Below are 9,477 nucleotides of genomic sequence, written 5' to 3' on the forward strand. Positions count from 1 at the left end.
TGTTGTGTGTAAACCAGGTATTGGTACTTGTGGCCGTGTGGACAGGGGCCAAGTCCTGCTGGAGAATGACATTTCCATCTCCATAAAGCTTGTCGGCAGAGGGAAGCATGAAGTGCTGGAAAATATCCTGGTAGACGGCGGCGCTGACTTTGGTCTTGATAAAACACAGTGGACCTCCACCAGCAGATGACATGGCCCCCAAACCATCACTGATTGTGGAGACTTCACACGAGACCTCCAGCAGCTTGGATTGTGGCCTCTCCACTCTTCCTCCAGACTCTGGGACCTTGTGGAGTGTGTCAATGACTGCCTTCTGGACATCTGTCAAGTCAGCAGTCTTCCCCATGATTGTGGAGCCTACTGAAACAGACTAAGGGACCTTTTTAAACGCTTAGGAAGCCTTTACAGGTGTTTTTTGTTAATTATTCTAATTTACTGAGATAATGACTTTTGTGTTCTCATTGGCTCTAAGCCATAATCATCAACATTAACAGAAATAAACACGTGAAATAGATCCCTCTGTGTGTAATGACTCTATATAATAGATCCCTCTGCGTGTAATGACTCTATATAATAGATCCCTCTGTGTGTAATGACTCTATATAATAGATCCCTCTGTGTGTAATGACTTTATATAATAGATCCCTGTGTGTAATGACTCTATATAATAGACCCCTCTGTGTGTAATGACTCTATATAATAGATCCCTCTGTGTGTAATGACTCTATATAATAGATCCCTCTGTGTGTAATGACTCTATATAATAGATCCCTCTGTGTGTAATGACTCTATATAATAGATCCCTCTGCGTGTAGTGACTCTATATAATAGATCCCTCTGTGTGTAATGACTCTATATAATAGATCCCTCTGCGTGTAATGACTCTATATAATAGATCCCTCTGTCTGTAATGACTCTATATAATAGATCCCTCTGTGTGTAATGACTCTATATAATAGATCCCTCTGTGTGTAATGACTCTATATAATAGATCCCTCTGTGTGTAATGACTGTATATAATAGACCCCTCTGTGTGTAATGACTCTATATAATAGATCCCTCTGTGTGTAATGACTGTATATAATAGATCACTCTGTGTGTAATGACTCTATATAATAGATCCCTCTGTGTGTAATGACTCTATATAATAGATCCCTCTGTGTGTAATGACTCTATATAATAGATCCCTCTGTGTGTAATGACTCTATATAATAGATCCCTCTGCGTGTAATGACTCTATATAATAGATCCCTCTGTGTGTAATGACTCTATATAATAGATCCCTCTGCGTGTAATGACTCTATATAATAGATCCCTCTGTGTGTAATGACTCTATATAATAGATCCCTCTGCGTGTAATGACTCTATATAATAGATCCCTCTGTGTGTAATGACTCTATATAATAGATCCCTCTGCGTGTAATGACTCTATATAATAGATCCCTCTGTGTGTAATGACTCTATATAATAGATCCCTCTGCGTGTAATGACTCTATATAATAGATCCCTCTGTGTGTAATGACTCTATATAATAGATCACTCTGTGTGTAATGACTCTATATAATAGATCCCTCTGTGTGTAATGACTCTATATAATAGATCCCTCTGTGTGTAATGACTCTATATAATAGATCCCTCTGTGTGTAATGACTCTATATAATAGATCCCTCTGCGTGTAATGACTCTATATAATAGATCCCTCTGCGTGTAATGACTCTATATAATAGATCCCTCTGTGTGTAATGACTCTATATAATAGATCCCTCTGTGTGTAATGACTCTATATAATAGATCACTCTGTGTGTAATGACTCTATATAATAGATCCCTCTGCGTGTAATGACTCTATATAATAGATCCCTCTGTGTGTAATGACTCTATATAATAGATCCCTCTGTGTATAATGACTCTATATAATAGATCCCTCTGTGTGTAATGACTCTATATAATAGATCCCTCTGTATGTAATGACTCTATATAATAGATCCCTCTGTGTAATGACTCTATATAATAGATCCCTCTGTGTGTAATGACTATATAATAGATCCCTCTGTGTGTAATGACTCTATATAATAGATCACTCTGTGTGTAATGACTCTATATAATAGATCCCTCTGCGTGTAATGACTATATAATAGATCCCTCTGTGTGTAATGACTCTATATAATAGATCCCTCTGTGTATAATGACTCTATATAATAGATCCTCTGTGTGTAATGACTCTATATAATAGATCCCTCTGTATGTAATGACTCTATATAATAGATCCCTCTGTGTAATGACTCTATATAATAGATCCCTCTGTGTGTAATGACTCTATATAATAGATCCCTCTGTGTGTAATGACTATATAATAGATCCCTCTGTGTGTAATGACTCTATATAATAGATCCCTCTGTGTGTAATGACTCTATATAATAGATCCCTCTATGTGTAATGACTCTATATAATAGATCCCTCTGTGTGTAATGACTCTATATAATAGATCCCTCTGTGTGTAATGACTCTATATAATAGATCCCTCTGTGTGTAATGACTCTATATAATAGATCACTCTGTGTGTAATGACTCTATATAATAGATCCCTCTGTGTGTAATGACTCTATATAATAGATCCCTCTGTGTGTAATGACTCTATATAATAGATCACTCTGTGTGTAATGACTCTATATAATAGATCCCTCTGTGTGTAATGACTCTATATAATAGATCCCTCTGTGTGTAATGACTCTATATAATAGATCCCTCTGTGTGTAATGACTCTATATAATATAGGAGTTTCACTTTTTGTATTGAAGAACTTAAATAAATTAACTTTTTGATGATATTCTAATTTAGTGAGATGCACCTGAGTATATACAATTCACACATATATATATATCATGCATATATAATGCACACACATACAGTTGAAACCAGAAGTTTCCATACACTATATAAAAAGACATATAAATGTTTTTCTCAATATCTGACATGAAATCAGAATAAACCTTTCCCGTTTTAGGACAATTAGGATTATACCATAATGTTTAATATTTGCCAAATGCCGGAATAATGAGAGAGAGAGAATGTTTTAAGGCATTTTTATTACTTACTGCAAAGTCAGAAGTTCCCATCCATTTCATTAGTATTTGGTACCATTGCCCTTAAACTGAATGACTTGGGTGAAACGTTTGGGATCTCCTTCCACAGCTTCTCACAATAGTTGTTGGGAATTTGGGAAAATATTTATATTTGAGAGTCCTCAGTGGTTGACACCTTTTAATGGCTGACTGAAAAGATGGTAACAAATTGCAAGCTTTTGAGACTACTCAGGTCTCTTCATCAGGCTAGTATAACTATAGTATATACTATGCCTGATGAAGAGACCTGAGTAGTCTCAAAAGCTTGCAATTTGTTACCATCTTTTCAGTCAGCCATTAAAAGGTATCAACCACTGAGGACTCTCAAATCTAAATATTTTTCTATCTACCGGCTAACACGGTGCAAGAATATATATTTTCCCTATATCAAAATGGGAATTTGGGCCGATTCCTCCTGACAAAACTGGTGGAACTGATCCAGGTTTGTAGGTCGTCTTGCTCGCAGCCTTTTCAGCTTTGCCCATAAATTTTCTATAGGATTGAGATCAGGGCTTTGTGATGGACACTCCAAAACATTGACTTTGTTATCCTTAAGCCACTTTGTTACCATTTTGGCAGTATGCTTCGGGTCATTGTCCATTTGGAAGACCTATTTCCGCGCAAGCTTTACCTTCCTGGCTGATGTCTTGAGATGTTGCTTCAGTATTGCCACATAATCTTCTTTTCTCATGATGATCTATTTTGTGAAGTGCACCAATCCCTCCTGCAGCAAAACAACCTCCCAACATGATGCAGCCTCCCCCGTGTTTCACAGTTGGGATGGTTAACAACAAGAAACTCAAACGGAGGGCACCATCCCGTATTTGGGATCTACATGCAGTATACCATACACAATTAGTAAAAAGCCCCCAAGAAAGGGAAAGAGGTATACCATAAAGCAGTAATCACCATACATAGATGAGTATACGCTTATATTAGAGAAAATATATTATCAAACCATTTTATTGAATAAATACAGACACATAACGACAAAAATTCATTAAGACATACAGTGCTGGCCAAAAGTATTGGCACCCCTGTAATTCTGTCAGATAATACTCAGTTTCTTCCTGAAAATGATTGCAATCACAAATTCTTTGGTATTATTCTCTTCATTTAATTTGTCTTCAATGAAAAAAACACAAAAAGAATTGTCCTAAAGCCAAATTGGATATAATTCCACACCAAACCTAAAAAAGGGGGTGGACAAAAGTATTGGCACCGTTTGAAAAATCATGTGATGCTTCTCTAATTCGTGTAATTAACAGCACCTGTAACTTACCTGTGGCACCTAACAGGTGTTGGCAATAACTAAATCACACTTGCAGCCAGTTAACATGGATTAAAGTTGACTCAACCTCTGTCCTGTGTCCTTGTGTGTACCACATTGAGCATGGAGAAAAGAAAGAAGACCAAAGAACTGTCTGAGGACTTGAGAAACCAAATTGTGAGGAAGCATGAGCAATCTCAAGGCTACAAGTCAATCTCCAAAGACCTGAATGTTCCTGTGTCTTCCGTGCGCAGTGTCATCAAGAAGTGTAAAGCCCATGGCACTGTGGCTAACCTCCCTAGATGTGGACGGAAAAGAAAAATTGACGAGAGATTTCAACGCAAGATTGTGCGGATGGTGGATAAAGAACCTCGACTAACATCCAAACAAGTTCAAGCTGCCCTGCAGTCCGAGGGTACAACAGTGTCAACCCGTACTATCCGTCGGCGTCTGAATGAAAAGGCACTGTATGGTAGGATACCCAGGAAGACCCCACTTCTTACCCCGAGACATAAAAAAGTCAGGCTGGAGTTTGCCAAAACTTACCTGAGAAAGCCTAAAACGTTTTGGAAGAATGTTCTCTGGTCAGATGAGACAAAAGTAGAGCTTTTTGGGAAAAAGCATCAACATAGAGTGTACAGGAAAAAAAAGAGGCATTCAAAGAAAAGAACACGGTCCCTACAGTCAAACATGGCGGAGGTTCCCTGATGTTTTGGGGTTGCTTTGCTGCCTCTGGCACTGGACTGCTTGACCGTGTGCATGGCATTATGAAGTCTGAAGACTACCAACAAATTTTGCAGCATAATGTAGGGCCCAGTGTGAGAAAGCTGGGTCTCCCTCAGAGGTCATGGGTCTTCCAGCAGGACAACGACCCAAAACACACTTCCAAAAGCACTATAAAATGGTTTGAGAGAAAGCACTGGAGACTTCTAAGGTGGCCAGCAATGAGTCCAGACCTGAATCCCATAGAACACCTGTGGAGAGATCTCAAAATGGCAGTTTGGAGAAGGCACCCTTCAAATATCAGGGACCTGGAGCAGTTTGCCAAAGAAGAATGGTCTACAATTCCAGCAGAGCATTGTAAGAAACTCATTGATGGTTACCGGAAGCGGTTGTTCGCAGTTATTTTGGCTAAAGGTTGTGCAACCAAGTATTAGGCTGAGGGTGCCAATACTTTTGTCCGGCCCTTTTTTGGAGTTTTGTGTGAAATGATCAATGATTTGATTTTTGCTTCATTCTCTTTTGTGTTTTTTCCTTGCAAGCAAATTAAATGAAGATAATAAGACCAAAGAATTTGTGATTGCAATCATTTTCAGGAAGAAACTGAGTATTATGTGACAGAGTTGCCGGGGTGCCAATACTTTTGGCCAGCACTGTAAGTAAAAACTTAGCGGAAACCCTCAGTGAGTGAGCGCCCATCCACTACAATCCATCCTGCACAAACAGTTGAAACACGAGTCAAGTAAAACAAGCTATATGTGAACGCCTGCTAACCCCCTGACAGCCCATCCACCTCCCCCCGGTGACTGGTATTATCAATGGTTTCCCTTTTGCCAATCTGAGATACACCGGAGCTCACTCCCTGCACTTATCACATGCTTTTTGGATTTAATCAATCAGACATGGGGTCAAGATCTGTATTATTAGAATATTTTTGGCAGCTGCATTATTCCATGTATGGATCCTCGTTTATTATAGTTGCCACTCTCCTATTGGGTGTCAAGGGACTGGGATCAAGTTGTATATGGGGATCTGCAGGTTGTCATATGAATAACGGAGGATTTCTCTGATCTGTTTACAGAGGTGATACTGGTCCTTATTTGGGTGAGTCATGGACCACCAGAGACACTCCTGGGTTAGCCGGCTTTCACATATGGCTTGTTTTACTTGACTCGTGTTTCAACTGTTTGTGCAGGATGGATTGTAGTGGATGGGCGCTCACTCACTGAGGGTTTCCACTGAGTTTTTTACTTATGTCTTAATTAATTTTTGTAGCATTGTTTGTTTTCAATATGTGTATACAATAAAATGGTTTGATAATATATTTTCTCTAATATAAGCGTATACTCTTCTATGTATGGTGATCACTGCTTTATGGTATACCTCTTTCCCTTTCTTGGGTGCTTTTTACTCACAGTTGGGATGGTGTTTTTAGGCATCTAAACTTCTCCCTTTTTCCTCCAAACGTAACGATGGTCATTATGCCCAAAAAGTTCAATTTAAGTTTCATCAGATCACAGGACATGTCTCCAAAAATTAAGGTCTTTGTTCCTGTGTGCATTTGCAGACATTAATCTGGCTTTTTTATGTTTCTCTTGGAGTAATGTCTTCTTCCTGGCAGAGTGGCCTTTCAGCCCATGTTGATACAGTACTGGTTTCACTGTGGATATTGACACAATCTTACCAGCCTCCGCCATCATCTTCACAAGGTCTTTTGCTTTTGTCCTTGGGTTGATTTGCACATGTCGGACCAAAGCAGGTTCATCTCTGGGACACAGAACCCGTCTCTTTCCTGAGCGGTATGATGGCTGAACATTCTGTCAGATGTGACAGACAGTCACACTGCAGTTGGTTGCAGAAGATCTCTCTGTTTGGCATTACAGACACCTTCCTAACCTGTCTCACACTAGCACCCAGCAGCTACCTCCCTCCTGCTCTAATTGGCACCCAGGTTTGGGTGTATAAGTAGTTTCACTTTGCAGCAGGGAGGCACCGGTTATACTCACATGTTTCCTTGTGAAAGTAGAATTTTTCCTTTCTTGGCCTTGTTTCAGAGAATATGAATGATAACAAAAAAACTTTTTCTCCACTCATGGTTATTGGTTGGGTGAAGCCATTTATTGTCAAACTACTGTGTTTTCTCTTTTTAAATCTTAATGACCACCAAAAACATCTAAATGATCCTGATCAGAAGTTCACATATACTGGTGATTTTGGCCTGATAACATGCACAGAATTTGACACAAATGGGTTTGAATGGCTACTAAAGGCAACATCCTCACCTGTGATCTATTTGCTTGTAATCAGTGTGTGTGCATAAAAGTGGAGTGAGTTTCTGGGATCCAGACAGACTTTTGCATCTTTCATCCAGCCACTGACATTTCTGGATTGTGAGTCACGCGGAAAGCAAAAGAATTGTTAATGGATCTACGGTGAAAGGTAGCTGAACGAATGGAAAGGGATACAAAAAAATATCCAAGGAATTCATAATGCCAGTCAACAGCGTTCAAACTGTGATTAGCAAATGGAAAATCAGGGGCTCTGTAAAAACCAAACCACGGTCAGGTAGAACAACAAAAATTTCAGCCACAACTGCCAGGAAAATTGTTCGGGATGCAAAGAAAAACACACAAATAACATCAGCTGAAATTCAGGAGTCTCTGAAAACTAGCGGTGTGGCTGGAGATTTCAAGCACGTGGTTCATGCTAGACAGCCCAGGAATTTACAGGAACTGGAGGCTTTTTGCCAATAAGAATGGGCAGCCGCGGGGTGATGCTGCAGAGGATCCCCTAAAACGAGCCAGCGTAAATGCTATGGGCAATAGGGGCAGACACGAACACCAGGAAGCAGGTTGTCCCATGCAGGTAACCAGTTTCACGCCAGATGGTGGCATGGTCGGTGCTAGCTTCCCCATGACTAGCACGGCTCCAGAGGTAACAAGAAGGATGGGGGAAAACAGGGGGATCATAAGGAAAGTGGTCCCGTGACGCCAACCAGTGTCACGACGGACTGTGACATGGCCGGTTGTAGCTGCCCCATAGTGAGCACGGCTCCCCAGGTAACAAGAAGGGGTGGGAAGGTAGACCCCACACCCGGGCAAGGTAAAAGGAATGTGTGTCCCACTATCTGTCAGGAGTATGGGAAGAAGGTACCTATAGCCTGTCAGAGGGGTGAGAAGAATGTACTACAAACCGGTCAGGATGATCGGAAAGCTGGATCCCCAGTAGGTCAGAGTGGTGGGCGACTTGGGTCCACGACTTGTCGGATCAGCAGGAAGGGTAGGCCTCGAGGTAGGCTTAAGGGGCGATCTGTAAATCGGTCCCTACGCTACCTCAAAGAGGGGGAGATGTCATAGAAAATATTAAGGATTTCTCCAAACCCCTCATTCCCCCTCCTCTATACTATTTGTCAGAGTAGAAATCTCGCAATCTACGGAGCTGTCTATGCAAATTAGCACACACGGAAGAAGTGGCAAATCGGCAAATGCTAGTACAAAGGGAGCTACTAAGCCAATTTACATACGAGTGTAATTTCTAGTGGCGCCGGCCTGTGACAAATATACACCTATGTGAGAAGGATGCAATTCCTGGCTCCAAAAGAATTCTCTCTCACCCCCAGGGCATCCCCCTTTTGCTCAACAGAAATCTACAGTCTCGCCGGCACTGACACAAAATATGGAATATCGGAAGTTATATACTTCTGATAATAATGTGACACATCATTTTAGCGGCAGGGTCAGCTAAGGAACAATACACATAGTTTTCCGTATCTGTGGGCCCCTCCAGTGAGCTGTGGCGAAAAGTACCAGAATAACGGACTGCAGCTATGCCATGTGTGGTTTCTAAGGAAAGGTAAATTTGTAATAAAGAATATGGCGTCACTTGCAAACTTCTGCGATCAACCAGAAGTTAGATCGCAGAAGTTAGATATTTTAATGAAAATATGAAGGCTGGAGCCCAGCCCACGTGATGTCATTACAGGGGGTGTGTGGACAGGTCCCCCCTTCAACATAAAAGACCCAGCCGAGGATGGGTCAGTACTCATGTTGGAAGTTACATATTTATGTGTAGCACGGGTCACGTTCGAAGAACGGGCATTGGAGCGCTTCCCTCCAGCTAAACTGAATCGTCTCTGCAATCTTTTTAGTAAGTTCTTCCTTAATCCCATTTTATTTGTGTAACTGTATATTCTGTATTGTAATGTCTCCCTTTGTAAAGCCTTTTGTGTATTATTTATAAACACTGCCTCCCTTTTGGGATTAAATATAAAATTTAATAGTCCCATTTCTTTTGTCCTGTAATCGTTCCTCCCCCAAAGCCATATACGCTACCAGAAAGCAGGCGTCCGATCAGGCCTGTATTGTAT

The sequence above is a fragment of the Phyllobates terribilis genome, unplaced genomic scaffold (assembly GCF_046119375.1).
Source record: "Phyllobates terribilis strain yellow unplaced genomic scaffold, ASM4611937v1 Scaffold_7__3_contigs__length_470593459, whole genome shotgun sequence".
Taxonomy (NCBI): Eukaryota; Metazoa; Chordata; class Amphibia; order Anura; family Dendrobatidae; genus Phyllobates; species Phyllobates terribilis.